The following is a 16,640-nucleotide window of genomic DNA, read 5'->3' as shown; positions in this document are numbered from 1 at the left end:
GGAGCCAGCCAATTGAGATACTATCTCTCAAATTTCTTTGCTGCAAAAAAATCCAGGAATATTCCTATTGAAACTGATAGATTAATCTTTGAGACATCTGTCCTAGCTGAGGGACTGAGTCTTCTGCATATGTCCCAGTGACAGGTTAGGTCCCACAGAGTCAGCCTTCTCCAGGTCCTGACAACTAGACAATGTCGTTTGGTAGGACCTAGGGGAAGAGCCTTCTCTGTGGGGGCCCCGGCCCTCTGGAATCAGCTCCCCTGGAGTTTCGCATTGCCCCCACCCTCTTCGCCTTCTGTAAGAGTTTAAAGGCCAATCTGTACCGCTAGGCTTGGGGCCATTAGATTCTAGACGAGTGTATGTCTTGCTATGAAAATGGGAATGAGTGATTTTAAATGTTACTCGGGTTTTTCAACACTTTTTAGCTATATTAATTAGATTTTTAGATATGTATACTGTATATTGTTTTGATATGTTGTGAGCCGCCCCGAGTCCTTGGGCATACAAATCCAATTAATAAAATAAATAAAAGCTGGGGACCGTTGGTATAGGAGGCGAGTCCTCACAGATCTGACAGACTCAATCCAATCATTTAGGAGACAATTTTCAACCCATTCCTGGATTCTCTCGTCAGCACAATGGAGAATTCCATTGTTCATTCCCACTGTTTTTCTTTGCATCTATCCCAGTTTGTCTGTAATTCTATAAGTTTAACACCCAGAATTTAACAATGTCTTTGGGTGAAGTCTGAGTATTTCATAAAAACTTAGCTAAGTATAATACATATAAAAAAGAAACTAGGCATTCAGTCAACTGTCAAAAGTGAATTGAAACCAAAATAATAAATGCTTACTCCAACAATAAATTGCATCTAATAATTATAAGTCACTGTTTGCCCACCATCCTGAATCTTTCTGAAATGTGACTTTAAATTTGTATGATCATTTATTATTCATTACTTTCAGAATGTTTTAAATGGGTCAACTGGCAAATCAAAAGCTTATGAACAGTAACAGCAAAGCCACATCCTTCCAAATTCTCTTGCAGCCTTCTCTAACTAGGACTTTTCAGGCATTTAATGACCACCATTCCTTAAATCCCAGTCAATGGATACAATGGCTAGGAACTTAAAAGATGTAATCCTAACATCTTTAGAAAGCCATGCATTGTGAAAGTCTACACAACCAGTTCTCCAAAACATTTTAATGATTTTAGTTGCTAAATTGTGTATGTGAACTATCAGTATATATCATATCACTTCATTTCAAATTGTAATTATGTGGTGTTGTTTAGGGTCGGCAATAAAATGCATGTAAGATGAATGCTGATTTCAAAATGTTTAAATTTTTTCATATTGTTTTTAATGATGTGTCATCAAGTTGTACAGATGTGCTCCAAGATGTGCTATCCTGTTCTTTCAACTCTCTTAATGATGCACTCATCACTGTAACTAATGATGACCTTGCTGTTGGTTGTCCTCTTCTCTTTCTTTCTACCTTTCCCAGCATTTTTCAGAGAAAGCTGTTAAGAAGATTGAATCAATCATGAGCCAATCAGGATCAAACAGCAGAGTCAGCCTGCAACACTACATTCTAACCACTGCACCACCGTTGCTTTAAAAAAATTGGATAGGAAATATTAATCCTTAGCACCTTAATGTTGACTATTTATTAACAGAAGTAGTTATAGCCCAACTCTATTTGCTATTCACTGCATTTATTATTTTTATCTGTTTCTGTTATGCACACTTTGCAGAATCAACCAATCTGTGATAAAAGTACATTCTGTGTAGCCTATGACGTTTTTGGCTTTTCTGAACCACATGTTAAAAATGTGGAGAACAGAAATAAGTTTATGGAACTAACAGTGAATGTAAACATCCTGCCAAATGTATCGCCTCACCAAACAAAGAAAAAGAACATGCTAACTCTAAAGCAATATCATTTAGTTGAATGAAGTACTGTAGCTGTGAAGATATATAGAGACATTGTTTATATTATCACAACGTAACAAAAAATGCATTCATATATTTTCAATAAAGCACTATGATTACTTAGTGCAATAAGTAATGCAATACTCGTGTTCAGAAATGTATCCTTGGTCTACAGACATAAGAGTGTTCCATTTATGTGTCCTATTGAACTGGGTACTTTTATTTGGGCATTTACCCAAAGACTTTGGCTCAAAAGTCTTCATTTTGTTCCAGGGAAAGCAGCCAAACCAGGAAGTTCGCAGAATTGCCAGGAACAAAAGCAGCATTAGAGTTATTGTTTTAAATGTCCCCATCACGGACTGAATTAAGGAAAAGTCACACTTTCCCCTGATAATTATATGGAAATTCCTAGAGAGAAATTCAATTACCTGATAATGTATATCTGGCTGTACCCACCGTATTATTAACGTTCACATAACAGAACCATTGAAGTGGCTAATCGAGAGAAATAAAGGGGAAAAAAGTTGAATCTTGAAAATTTTATAGATTGCTCATTACAAATCAAGATGTTTACAGTGAACCCAAAGTCATCTGGCCAGACTATCTATGGGACCGTCTCTTGCCGCATACCTCCCAGAGACCAATAAGAGCTCACAGAGTTGGTCTCCTCCGGGTCCCGTCGACTAAGCAATGCAGGTTGGCAGGACCACAGGGAAGGGCCTTCTCTATGGCTAACCCGGCTCTAGGGAACCAAATTCCACCCGATGTCTGTACTACTCCCACCCTGCTAGCCTTTCGTAAAGCCACGAAAACCTGGCTTTGCCGGCAGGCCCGGGAGCCATAAATTTACATCCTTGATGGCCAACTCTATGAATGGTGTGCATGTGTATGACTGTGACTGTCTTTTTAAAAAATAACTTTTTAATGGGATTTTAGTTTTAGATAATGTTTTACTCTTAAATAATGTTCAACTTCTTTTTTTTTATCCCTTTGTATCTATTTATATTGTATTTATTATTATTGTTGTAAACCCCCCTGAGTCCTTCGGGATTGAGTGGCATAGAAGTCAAACAAACAAACAAACAAATGAACGAATGAATAAATAAATAAATCTGGGGGATATTTAATGAAGGTTGAGGCCCAGGGACAAAAGACAAAAGACCTCCAAAACTAAGATTTATATGGTAGTGATAGAAAATAGGCGTTGATTGCTTACCTGAACGCCTCTTCTCGTACGGTGAGCGGGTACAGCAGTCACATGGGTTGCTCATGTCCAATCCGGTGGAACTGAGCCTAGTGTTAAAAAAGCTTGCCGGATCCGCCCCTTCCCCAGAATTCGCGAATCCATAGACTAGGCTCAGCTGTGAAGCTCTGTAGTGTTCAACTCTCATTGTTAGAGGAAGAAGGTTATAGGAAAGTAAAGAAGACACATACAAGGGCGGGAAGTGACTGCTGTACCCGCTCACCGTACGAGAAGAGGCGTTCAGGTAAGCAATCAACGCCTATTCTCCGTACTGAAGGAGCGGGTCCAGCAGTCACATGGGACATACCCAATAGATGGTCCCTAGGGTGGGATTAGATTGCTATCGTGAGAGATAACGGATTGGAGTACCCTTCTGCCGAAGGCAGCGTCCGCTGAAGCGTATGAATCAATCTTGTAGTGCCTGATGAAGGAATTTGGCGAGGCCCAAGTGGCTGCTTTGCAGACCTCCTCCAACGGGGCTTGAGTAGCCCAAGCGGCCGAAGTGGCTGCGCTCCTGGTGGAATGCGCTGTGATGTTCCTTGGAACTGAGAGGGAGGCCGACTCATAGGCCTTAGATATAGTCCCTCTGATCCAACGGCCTATCACTGTTGAAGACACTTTGGCACCCATGACTCTGGGGTGATAGGCTATAAAAAGTGCTTCTGACCTCCGAAAGGGTCCTGTGCGTTGGATATAGATTCTCAGCGCTCTAATGAGATCCAGGGTGTGCCATCTAATTGCCAAGGGATGGTCTCGTTGGAGGCAGAAGGAAGGTAGGACAATATCCTGAGTTCTGTGGAACATGGAACTGACCTTGGGTAAGAAGGTGGGGTCCAGTCGCAAGACTACCTTGTCCTGATGGAATTGACAAAGGTCCTGTCTGATTGAGAGGGCAGCCAGCTCCGAAATGCGTCGGGCAGAGGTAATAGCCACCAGAAATGCTACTTTAAAGGATAGGTATCTGAGGGATGCCGATTTTAGGGGTTCGTATGGTGCCTGCGTGAGGGAGTGGAGAACCCGTGGCAAATCCCAGGATGGATACCTGTGGACCTTGGAAGGTCTAAGGTTGGCTATGCCCTTGAGGAATTCCTGAACCTCTGGGAAGGATCGGAGAGGCTGTCTGCGGGGGCCCCCTAGGACAGAGGAAATTGCCGCCAGATGACGCCGGAGGGTGCTGGTGGAAAGTCCTTTATGGAAACCTTGCATAAGGAAGGAAATGATTCTGTGTATGGGAATGCACAGGGGAGAAAGGCCTTCCTGTAGACACCACTGGTGAAACTTGGACCACGTGTGGTCGTAGATTCGATTGGTCGAACCCCTTCTGGCTTTTAAGATGACCTCCACTGTATCGGGGTCGTGACCACGCAGTTCTAAGTCTCTCCTGATAACAGCCAGGCGGTGAGGTGGAACCACTCCGGGTCTGGATGGAATGAGGCCCCCTGCCGCAGCATATCCCCCGAAACGGGGAGTCGCCAAGGGTCCTGGACGGACAACTGTTGGAGATCCGCGAACCAGGGCCGGCGGGGCCAATGAGGGGCGATTAAGATTACTCGGGCCCTCTCGGTGAGGACCTTGTGAATCACATCCGGGAGAATTGGAATTGGAGGGAATGCGTAGAGTAGGCCTGGAGGCCATGGACTCCGGAGGGCATTGATTGCTTCCGCTCCCGGGGATGGAAATCTGGAAAAGAAGCGAGGAAGTTGGGCGTTCGCATTGGTCGCGAAGAGATCCAGGACTGGTAGGCCGAATCTGAGGCTGATTTGATGGAACAGGTCCTGATGGAGGTTCCACTCTCCTGGGTCTATCGTTGCTCGAGATAGCCAATCCGCCTGGACGTTGAGGCTCCCCGAGATGTGGTCGGCTAGGAGCGACCGAAGATGTTTTTCCGCCCAAAGGCCTAACTTGAGGGCCTCCCTCATGAGGGCTTTGGATCTCGTGCCCCCCTGTCTGCAGATATGGCTTTTTGTGGCAATGTTGTCGGTGAGGATGAGAACGTGCCGGTTGGGAATGCGAGGAGAGAAATGCTTCAGAGCCAGGGAAACGGCTCTTAACTCTAGCCAATTGATTGGCTTGGAAGCTTCCTCCGGGGACCACGTGCCCTGGGCTATCATCCCCTGGGCGTGGGCGCCCCATCCCGATAGACTGGCATCTGTGGTGATGACAAATTGATCCGGGCACCTGAACGGGGATCCTTTGTCCATGGCCGGAGACTTCCACCACTTGAAGGATCTGCGAACCATTGGAGGGATGACAATGCGACGATTTGAGTTGCTGTGCCCCGATCTCTGAAAGGGTAATAGGAGCCACTGTAGTTCCCTAGCATGAAGGCGAGCCCAGGGAATGATGCCTATGTATGACACCATCTTCCCCAAAAGGGAAGACAGGGATACTATGGATACTGAAGATTTAGATAGAATGCAAGAAATTAACTCCCCTATACTGAATTTTCTCTCGGGAGAGAGAAAGACCTGGGAGGATTCTGAATTAATAATGGATCCCAGGTGTAAAATGGATGTGGAAGGTTGGAGATGACTTTTATCAAAGTTGATGGAAAATCCATGGTCCTGAAGGACTGACATGGTGACAGAAAGGTCTGTTTTCACTTTCTCTAGGGAGTTCCCATGAATCAAAATATCATCAAGATAACATAAAATGTGAATGGGAGACGCCCGGATATAGGCCGCCAGGGACCCCAAGAGCTTTGTAAAAACCCGAGGGGCCGAGGAAAGGCCAAATGGCATCGCCCTATACTGGAAATGCCTGCCTTGAAAGGAGAAACGCAAAAATTTTCTGTGGCATTTGGCTATAGGAATGTGGAGGTAAGCCTCAGTAAGGTCTAAAGAGACCATGAAATCTCCCGTGTGGATGGCGGCCAAAATAGATGATAAGGAGTGCATCTTAAACTTCCTATATTTGATGAATAGGTTCAGCTTCTTTAAATCCAAAATAGCTCTCCAACCTCCGGAGGATTTTGGAACCATAAATAGGATGGAGTAAAAACCTAGACCCTTCTGACCGGGAGGAACCGGTTGGATGGCTCTGATGGACAATAAGTGGGAAATGGCCTCCTCCATACGGTTACAATCTGAGGAGGACCTGGGAGAAGGGCAGGAAATGAAACGTTTCGGGGGGGGAGAGATAAATTCTAAAAGAAGGCCTGATTGAACAGTGTCAATGACCCAGGGGTCCTTGGAGGTGAGACGCCAATTAGAGGCGAAATGGGCCAGGCGACCACCTATGGGAATTGAGGAAAAATTACCATCTAGGTTTCTTTGAAGCCCTGTTAGAGGACGCTCCCCTTTGGAAGCGAAACCCTCTGCCCCTGGAGTTCCTACCTTGGGAACGAAAACGGGGGGAATACTGACCTGGAGATCTCTGATAGGAAGCCGCTTGGTCTTGCTGACGCCCTGGGCGACGAAAGGACTGCGTTTTGGTAGCCTTTTTGGTGGTTGGACCCAAAACTTTCTTCTTGTCCGTGGTTTCCGTGAGGAGTGGATCCAGAAGATCACCGAAAAGAAGGTTGCGCTTTAAGGGTCCCAGGGATAACTGCCACTTCTGGCGTACTCCCGCTTGCCAAGGGCGAATCCATAGGAGTCTTCTTGCCGTTGTAGAAGCTGCAATAGACTTAGCAGAAAATCTAGTAGATTGTAAAGTGGCATCAGCCACGTACTGAGCAGCTGCAAAGACCTTGTTGAAGTCTTGTTGACCTCTCAAGTCATCGGGAGGAATATGCTGTTGAAGTTGGCGAAGCCAGAGAAGCATGGCTCTGGAGAAAAAGGAAGCCGCTGCAGAACTTTTAATGGCCCAGGAATCTGCGGTGAATCCTCTTTTGAGCATTTGTTCAATCCGCTTGTCCTCTGGGCGGAGGACTTCCTCTGCTTCGCCTGGCACAGCAGCCGCCGAGTGAAGGATCTTGACCGGTTCATCCGGTTTTGGAAAAGATAGGAGCTCCTCATAGGAAGAGGAAAGTTTGTACAATTTTCTATCCTTGGTTGAGGGATTAAGCCCAGAGGCTGGGAAATCCCACTGCTTAAGTAAGGCATCTTTAAACAATTTAGGCATAGGAATTACCTCGTTATCCTCCTGTTCCTCTGTGAAGTAAGGTAAGTTCTCCTCCGGGGGGTCAGTGGATGTGGAGGCCTGTTTCTCCTGGGCCGCCAATCCCGTAGAAATTCTAGCTTTGAGGAGGAGAGATTTGAACAATTGAGAAGGAAAAATAGTAATTGGAGAAGGCACCTTTATTTGGGATTCCTCATCATCTGAGAGGCCTTGAAAGGGATCCTCATCCTCCTCCATATCCTCATATTCGTCCTGAGAGGAATCTGAATCATCCTGAATAGGAGCTCTAACCGCTGGGGAAGAACCCAAGGGGCGGGAGGGACGAGGAGGAGGAGGAGGTAAGGGAAGCTCATTGATGGTAGAGAGTTTAGCATCAATGGCCTTGGACAACACAGAAAAAATAGATTGGAATTCAGGAGGTAAACTAGAAATATCAGCAGGAATGGCAGAAGAATCCCTGAAGGCCTGGGAGGATCCTGGCTGGGGGGAATCTACAATAATATCTGGTTCCTCTGGACCTATTCCCCATAGGTTAGGTTGGGGTCTGTCTAGGTTTGGCTCATCCAGAGATAACACAGGGACCCCAGAAGGAGGCAGACTAGAAGCCTCTGGGGGGTCTTGACTACTGAGTACTTGGGCCTGTACTTTCAAACGCTTTGCTGATTTATCATGGATTCTTTGTAGGGCTAGGTCCCTTCTCTTCTCAGCCCTGGTGACCTTGGTCGAGGGGCGGGCCCCTGAAGAAGAGGAGGTCGAGGCCTGGGGGATACTGGTAATCTCATCGCCTGTAGGCCTGGCCTCTCTGGGACCTTTAGTTGTGCCTCTCTTGGGAAAGGTAGCCATAGTCTGACAATTAGCAGAAGACCAGGCTGAGCCAAATAACTGAATAATTAGGGAGAAGAATTTCAAAGGCTTCCCAAGAGGAATGGATCCTGCTCCGAGGCCTCGGAGCTGCTGAGACTTGAGGACAATCTGGGCAAACCCAGAGTTCGTGCCCCCAAATACAGCGTGGCCAGCCTCCCTAAACTTTAATTAAAGTAACCAAGGCACTCTGGTTGGAGGCTTAGCCGGTGGAGAATTAAGCCTGAGCGTCCCAAAGCCCACTCCGGGATCCACGCGGTGGACTGAGGCCTACGCGGCTGGCAGGAGGCCAACACGAGAGACCTAATTTTAAAAAGGGCGCGAAGGCCTTCGCGCCGAAAAATCGCTCCGTAATGGAATTTCTTAAAGGGGAAGCGATCGACTAAGTGCAGGAGACTAGAACAAGCGTCTCACTCCGCAGGAGGTATTTCTTAAGCCCTTTATCAATAATACAATAATTTAGCAATGAATCAATACTTGCACCAAGACCTCCAGGCCAAAGGATTAAAAGAATCCACAAGCGGCAGCGGGGATCGTACACGGCAAGACAGCCGGGGGAAAACGAAACCGCAACTTCTCCCAAGAAAAAAAGCCGAGCCACAAACGGCTGGCGCTATTAGTGCAAGTAAATAAATAAGAACAAATAAATCTTACTACTTTTGAAGGGAAAGATCGAAGGGAAGGTGTTAGAATGTTGAACGAGCTATCACAATACAACCGCAGGATATGCGAACTGAGCGAATTCTGGGGAAGGGGCGGATCCGGCAAGCTTTTTTAACACTAGGCTCAGTTCCACCGGATTGGACATGAGCAACCCATGTGACTGCTGGACCCGCTCCTTCAGTACGGAGAAAAAAGAACTGCTATCCTTCTGGATTGGATTCTTCTACCTCATATCCTACATCAAGTTTATAAAATATCCTAAGGGATGTTGCTATCTTCATTCTACTACCGTTAAGTAGAAAGTTCTCCAGAAGCATTCTATAATCTGCTCCTTTTCCCACTAACCATCACTCTCATCCAGAAGAAGCCAGTGACAATATAAAAGAGCAAAATTTTCAGAAAGACTTTGCTGGCAAGACGACAATATATTGCCAATTCCATCAGGTCAGTATTGGGGTAACTCTTGTATTCCAGCTGACGGTCTGCTCTCCACAGTACTGAAACTTAGCCTTAGCCACTTCCAGCAATACTTCTAAGCTGTGGTTCTGAACCTGCTTTGTCCTGTTGCAGTTCTTGCAAAGAAGAGCCACGAGCAAAGCAACAACCTCTTATCTCTATTCTCTTGGAAGAAGAATCAAGTAATTCCAAACTTCCCGAGGTCCTTTCTTTTTCCTGCTCAGGATATACTTATTATATATTTTTTTTGTTTTGAATATAATGAGAGACTGTAGGTTTTGCCAGAAACTTTTTCTTCAGCTTGTATATACCCAGAATCTCCAGTTCAACACACAAACACACACACACACTCATACACCACTTCAAATTCACTTGATTGGCCTGTTTTATATAATTCATACTACCGGCTTCATTCTATCTTCTGATCACTGTATTGGTTTAATATGAAGAAAAAGGAACTGCAGGGCAATCCAACTTAGCATAGCATTTTAGTATTATTCAAATTGCCTGGAAGCATTCTGTATTCCATTTTTCTTGTAACTTATAATTATGAAACACTCTTTTTCTCTTTGTTCTTAGCAACATGAGGTGATTTCGGTAGAGCCATCTTTCCTTCCAACTTTAACAGCATGCTCTTAGTCCAACTCTACATCTTTTATGTCTTTAGGTTAAAATTAGTGCATTGTTTCTTTGGGTGCAGTGAAATATATTGAAAAACCCATTTCAAGCTACTCTTCCTACATATAGCAAATATATTTTACATTTGGAGAAATAGAATAAAATAATGGAACAAATAGAATGGAATAGGTATCAATAATAGGACAACAGGAAAAGAGAAATTGAAATTTACAAATCTGTTACACATTTCTAATCTTCACAACTATGGATTAAAAGACAGTGAATTTGCCATCTGTACTAGGTTCTAGAAGTTAGGGCTGTTAACTTTGGACACATTTTACTGCAGTTTACAAAAGTACCGTAACTAATTTCAGTGTTGCTGCTAATGGACATACTAATGCTATTCTAAAAAAAATATCTCTGCTTAGATAGATTATTTCCAGCGGCATATTCACACTACTAGCCTTCATATGTGTTCTTTCAAAGTGGTGTAGCCATAGGGCAGAGCTATCAGAACTATTAAGTCTAACGATTTTCTTATCATAAATTTAGTGATTTTACAAGCTTTCAAACCATTTTAGATATCTTCCACATAAATGTATTTTCCCCCTCAAGAAACTACATTATTTTCTTTTTGTAACCAACTATTTGGCACCTTTACAAGTAATTTCTTTACACTCTGTTCAGCCTTATATGTACTATAAAACTTGCACGATTCCATTAAATAAATCCTTGAAAATTACAATATAAAGTCTTTTAATTACTGTAAGATTTGCATTTATTATATTAAGATATGAATATCGGGTCTTTTTATAACATCAACATACATAATCTCTTGCCACAATTTTCCTTTTAACAAAAGTTCCTATTACAGAAAGCAATCTAACATAAATCTGCTCAGAGAAAGTATTTCCTTACCTCTTCTGGTTAATATAGTAGCAATCTGTCCCGTACTAATAACAGGATCTCTTTAATTTTTGTGTACCGTAACTTTAACCTAAAATAAGACTTTCTTTGATGAATTATTAACTTAGATATTCCTGAAGTTAACTTCAATTTTAAAGTACTAAAGGCTACAATGTCAGTTATTTGGACTTGATGAACTTATTTAGAAATTAACTGTTGTAAGTAGAATATATTTCTTATTTTCTTTTTGACTCACTATTAAACAAATGTGGTATCTAAAAGACAGAGAATACAGAAAAAAAATCTGAAACAAATTACTTGAAGATTATAATAGCACAAAGCAACTAAGTTTTCTCAGAATAAAGATTAATCAAGCCCATCTTCATAAAAAACTTAAATGAGCCTTTACAACAGCACAGTTCCTAACATTTCAGTCAAAACTGTTACATCCATACAAGACTACTAATTCCTCTTCCTTTGAATGGGAGACTGTTTTGATGTCATCTGGAAATTTCCCAGACAACTTTCATGGCTAAACTGAACAAAGAAACTATGATTTCTCCAGAAACCAAAGCTACAACGTGGCAATTCTTTGAATCATTTGTTTTGATTATGTCTACAGCAATGTTTCTCAACATTAGCAAGTTTCAGAGGTATGGACTTCAACTCCCAGAATTCTGCAGCCATTGAAAAAAATGGTCTACAACCTATATTAAGAAGCTGCAGAAGGCTTTTTTCCCCCTTTCCTGTGTCAAGAACCAGTACAGTGACTTTTGCACTGTACATTTCAGTGGTGCAGGAAAACATGAGCCTTGCCCTAACAGCATTGAAAGCATCTGTAACCAAGAGAATATGGGCAGGTCTGAGTGCTAAATTTTATATAACACTGCTTCAACTCATGCTATAGGAGATACTTTTCAATTTACTTGGACCACAGCTCACAGACCACAGAACAGATTGGGGGCTTTGAAATATTTATCTTAAAAGCACAATGTGAACTAACAAGCCATAAAATCACTCCGAAAATACATGACATAGCAGTTGCTAAAGCAGAACCTTTAATTATTAATACAATAAAACAATTAACTTTATTTCACCAAGAAGATGCTCAAACCCAAGTAAAAAAGCTACAGAGCAAAACCGACACACATATTTCTTTTGACATAATTCCTCCTGAAATAACAGGCCTGGTATTCTAGACATATGGAGTTGCTATATTTAATGCAAAGCCACGAGAAGGCTGGGAACAGGATTCAACCCATTACTGTTCAAAAGTCAGCTTCATCAAGAATTCCACTGAGATTATTAGACTCTTTATGGGAACTTTGGAATTTAAGGAAGACAGAGAAAGATCAAAACTAATGGGGGGAAAAAACTCACAATGTTTTGGTTCCTCCCATTTTTCTCCATAAATCATTCTATGTGTTTTATGTACCAAAGATATAAATACTGAGATTTTATTATCAATTTTTTAATCACACCTTTATTACTTTTACAAATAATTCAAGATGGCAAACATATGTAATACCACTTCTTCCTCCTATTTTCCCAAAAACATTCCTGTGAGGTAGGTTGGGTTGAAGTGACTTGCCTAGTCACAAAGCTGGCTTTCACAAGGCAGGACTAGAACTCAGAGTCTCTCCAGTTTTTAAATTAAGCAGCCCTTGTACCATGACATGTGCGACCGCATTCACAATGCATAGGCTTTCATTATATTTGGTTTCCCAGTTACTTCCACTTTCATCACAGCCTCTAAACTGTACAGAATCCCACAATTCTTCAAACAATTACAGTGTAGGATCTGTCGAGATGATTCCATTGTTGAGGTGACTATTTCTATTCTCCCTCCCATGTAACTTGTATTTTCATGATAATATGTTTTTTACTTTGTACCTTTTTTGTTTTGTTTTTATTTACTGTTCTTATTAATTCTTTGGTCACCTCTGGTAAGATGATGGCTATCAGAAATTTGACTAAAAACCTAGGAAACAAAACCTAGGTCCAATCTATTAGAGGTCCTTGTTTGGAGAACGCAGTTCCATCAAACATATATTATAAAGTACAGTATACATTTCAATTCAACTTTTCCAGTTTGATAAGTTTCCTTTCTTTGCACAGATTAAAATATGTACACAAGAAAATTCTCTATAATATTAGAGATAATGCTATAACATTAAAAATAATGCTTGTACACTTGAAGGTAGCTGTGAATTGGAGAAACATCAAATACAATAATTCCTTTTGTCTCAAACACTGTCTACAAAGTACAAAGATTCTTTTTTTTTTAAAGAATGAAGTTATATCTGACAATGAACACTCTATTAGTGTTATAGAAAGTGAGGAACCAAGCAACACAAACTTCACTTAACATTATATCTTACTCTCCATATATTTTGGGATTTTTTTCCCTGCATGTGTTTGTCTTTCCAGGAGACTTTATAAGTATTTTGAAGTTTTGTAAAGTATCTACTTTACAAAACTCCAAAACATTACTAGGTGACAGCGAAGAATTATATTTTCCTATATCATCTTTGCTAATATATGACGGTTGTCCAGATTTCTAAAAATCCCAAATATAATAATTGATTTTAGGATAGAGGAATATTTTGATTGTCACTATTTTAGGAGTTCAGAAGGATGATGTTCTGGGATTTTTATATGAGAACCAAGGAGTTGAATGAAAACGGTGCCGTTTTGCTACTTCATTCACTTAGCATTCCACTGAAGTAGTTTATTTACCCAGATTTGGGCCTCTTTCATTAACTTGTTTATTAGCATTCTCTCATTGCAATTTTGGTTCTTTTTAAATTAGTTTCAGTTAAGTTACTTATGGCTTATGCCATAAACTTAAATATTAATACAGTGCTGATTCAAAGTCCATTGAAGACTCTTAATGATTTCTGAAGAATTCTAATCATTATCCTGACTGAAAAACAGCATTGCCAAATTTAGTTTAGCACTTAATTTTTCCTTAAAGTACGCAGACTTTCTATTACTTTTTAACCCTAAATCCCAAAGCCTAAATACGATGCCTAATATCATTAGGATGCTTTGGGTCATGTAAAATATATTACCCTAAATCCTATCTCACAGGTTGTTGTAAAATAAAATGAGAGAAGATTCTCATCTAAGAGAAAGGATAAAATAAAATGTCCATCAATTAAATAAACAAAGGGCTCACCAAAAGTCAGAGTAGCAAAGACCAAAAATCTCTTTTCCAGGTATAATGATCATCTAATTTGGAGCAGAGACTTTCAGAAAGAATATCTGAGCTCAACATGCTCTACCCTCCACATCGGCAAAAAGAATCCAAACCGCACATACGAACTGAATAAACAATCTCTCACAGCCAACCCCCACTCAGTAAAAGACCTTGGAATATTAATATCGAATGACCTAAGTGGTAAGGCCCACTGCAACAATATCGCCATAAAAGCTTCTAGAATTGTTAACCTGATCCTACACAGCTTCTGCTCAGGCAATCTCACACTACTCACAAGAGCCTACAAAACCTTTGCTAGACCCATCCTAGACTACTGCTTATCTGTCTGGAACCCATACCACATCTCAGACATCAACACCCTTGAAAATGTCCAAAGATATTTCACCAGAAGAGCCCTTCACTCCTCCACTCGAAACAGAATATCCTACGAAAATAGACTAACAATCCTGGGCCTAGAAAGCCTAGAACTACAGCGCCTAAAACACGATTTGAGTATTGCCCACAAGATCATATGCTGCAACGTCTTACCGGTCAATGACTACTTCAGCTTCAACCGCAACAACACAAGAGCACGCAACAGATTCAAACTTAATACGAAACGCTCCAAACTTGACTGTAAAAAAATATGATTTCAACTATCGAGTTATCAAAGCGTGGAACTCATTACCGGACTCAATTGTGTCAACCCCTAACCACCAACATTTCTCCCTGAGACTCTCCATGATTGACCTCTCCAGGTTCCTAAGAGGCCAGTAAGGGGCGTACATAACGTTCCCTGTCCAATTGTCTTTCCTTTCTCTCACTTATCATATATATTCTCTTTCTTTCATATATCCTCTCCTCTAAGTTCACTTTTACCCTTATATATATTACTACATGTCTACTTTTCTTCCTATGTATTTGTGTATTGGACAAATGAATAAATAAATAAAAATAAAATAAATAAACATTGTGGTAAGTTATGAAGTGGCTGGCTTAGCTTTGGATTAATACAATGTATAGAATCTATGTGACAGCAGTTGATAAGAGAAAATGCCATTACAAATAAAATCCAATGATTTGGTAACTATGATTTATGCATTAAAGAGTTGTGTGAGGTACCTAATGATTTATTCTACATCCATGTTTAGCATGGATGGGGCATTGGGCTTACCTGATAGGCTTCTTCTCATAAGGTGGAGCCAGCATTCAGGATGGGTTGTCCTCACCCACTCAGAATGAGGACCGAGTATGTCTTTTTGCTAGGATCTATCTTGCTAAGTCCCAACTTTGATGAATCCAAAGAATAGATTCGACATGGCAAAAACTAAGATGTTTTACAGGTGGCATTTACGCCCTGTAAGAATTGCTAAGATGTTCCCAAACTCATCACCATTGTACTGGAAGTGCAAGAAGGGATATGGAACATGCTATCATGTACGGTGGGCTCGTTTAAAGGCAAAGTATTGGAACAAAATTAGATTAAAGTTAAAAGAGATAAAAAAAGAAGATTTAGATGGGAAACCTTTATTGGGCATAATTGATAAAAAAACATAAAAAGGAATTATAATATCTGATTATACATATCATAATGACAGCAGGAATAATTTACTTGCAAATTTGGAAAAAATGAGAGAATACCAAAAGATAAGGACATAATTAGTAAAATATTGGAATGTGTTGAGATGGATAAATTAACAAAGAAAAAAGAAAAAGAAGAGCCAAATTTTACTTAGTATGAAATAAATTATATGAATGGCTAGAAGACAGAAATACAATGGTACCTCTAATTACGAACTTAATTCATTCCATGACCAGGTTCTCAAGTAGAAAAGTTTGTAAGAAGCAATTTTTCCCATAGGAATCAATGTAAAAGCAAATAATGCGTGTGATTCCGGAAACCACAGGAAGGGTAGAGGCCCTGTTTCCTCCCCAGAGATACCTAGAGAGGCCCCACAGATGCTTCTCTCTGCCTTTTCCAGCCCTGTTTCCTTCCAGGGGATTCCTAAGGAGGCCCCATGGAGGCTTTTCCCTGCCTTTCCAAGTTACAGTTTCGGAGGCTGGGGTTTGTAAGTAGAAAATGGTTCTTGAGAAGAGGCAAAAAAATCTTGAACACCTGGTTCTTATCTAGAAAAGTTCATAAGGAGAGGTGTTCTTAGGTAGAGGTACCACTGTAATAGGTAATGGAGTGCACAGTAAGAGTAAGAACTGAGATTGTTAATAGTTGAATGACTATTATGAATGTTAAAGACTATTATAGAAGAAGTATGCAATAATGAAATGTAGAATAAGTAAATTATACAGTTTAAATATAAGCATATGGGATATAGTTAGTTGGGGGAAAGATCAAAAGCAACGTGAGAAAATATTATTTCATTGAAATAGTAGTACCGTAGATCCTTGGAACAAACTTCCAGCAGACGTGGTTGGTAAATCCACAGTAACTGAATTTAAACATGCCTGGGATAAACATATATCCATTGTAAGATAAAATACAGGAAATAGTATAAGGGCAGACAAGATGGACCATGAGGTCTTTTTCTGCCGTCAGTCTTCTATGTTTCTATAATATAATTGGGGATATTTAGTGATGCAAGCTTATTGTAAATATGGAGAAATTGTTCCCCAATTGGTTTGTTTGTTTTGTATGTTTTGTGTTATTTTTTTTTTAAATTTGTCTAATTCTCAGAGAATGCAGG

At 40.9% G+C, this 16,640-nt stretch overlaps 1 protein-coding gene across 3 annotated transcripts in view; it reads right to left on the bottom strand.

Annotated features, from left to right (window-relative positions):
- The window catches only part of OSBPL5 (oxysterol binding protein like 5), a 173,025-nt gene that overhangs the window by 120,298 nt on the left and 36,087 nt on the right, over positions 1 to 16,640 (bottom strand). Inside the window, exon 1 of one of the 3 annotated variants that reach the window (XM_070764578.1) lies at positions 10,752 to 10,796. The exons of the other annotated variants lie outside the window; for them this stretch is intronic. The gene's annotated coding sequence lies outside the window, so the exon portion shown is untranslated. Of the gene's footprint in view, positions 1 to 10,751; positions 10,797 to 16,640 lie in introns of those variants that run through there. 3 annotated transcript variants of the gene reach the window in all.

Source organism: Erythrolamprus reginae, chromosome 1 (genome assembly GCF_031021105.1).
Source record: "Erythrolamprus reginae isolate rEryReg1 chromosome 1, rEryReg1.hap1, whole genome shotgun sequence".
Lineage (NCBI taxonomy): Eukaryota > Metazoa > Chordata > Lepidosauria > Squamata > Dipsadidae > Erythrolamprus > Erythrolamprus reginae.
The sequence above is the reverse complement of the archived record's forward strand: the minus strand, read 5'-3'. Positions and strand labels throughout refer to the sequence as shown.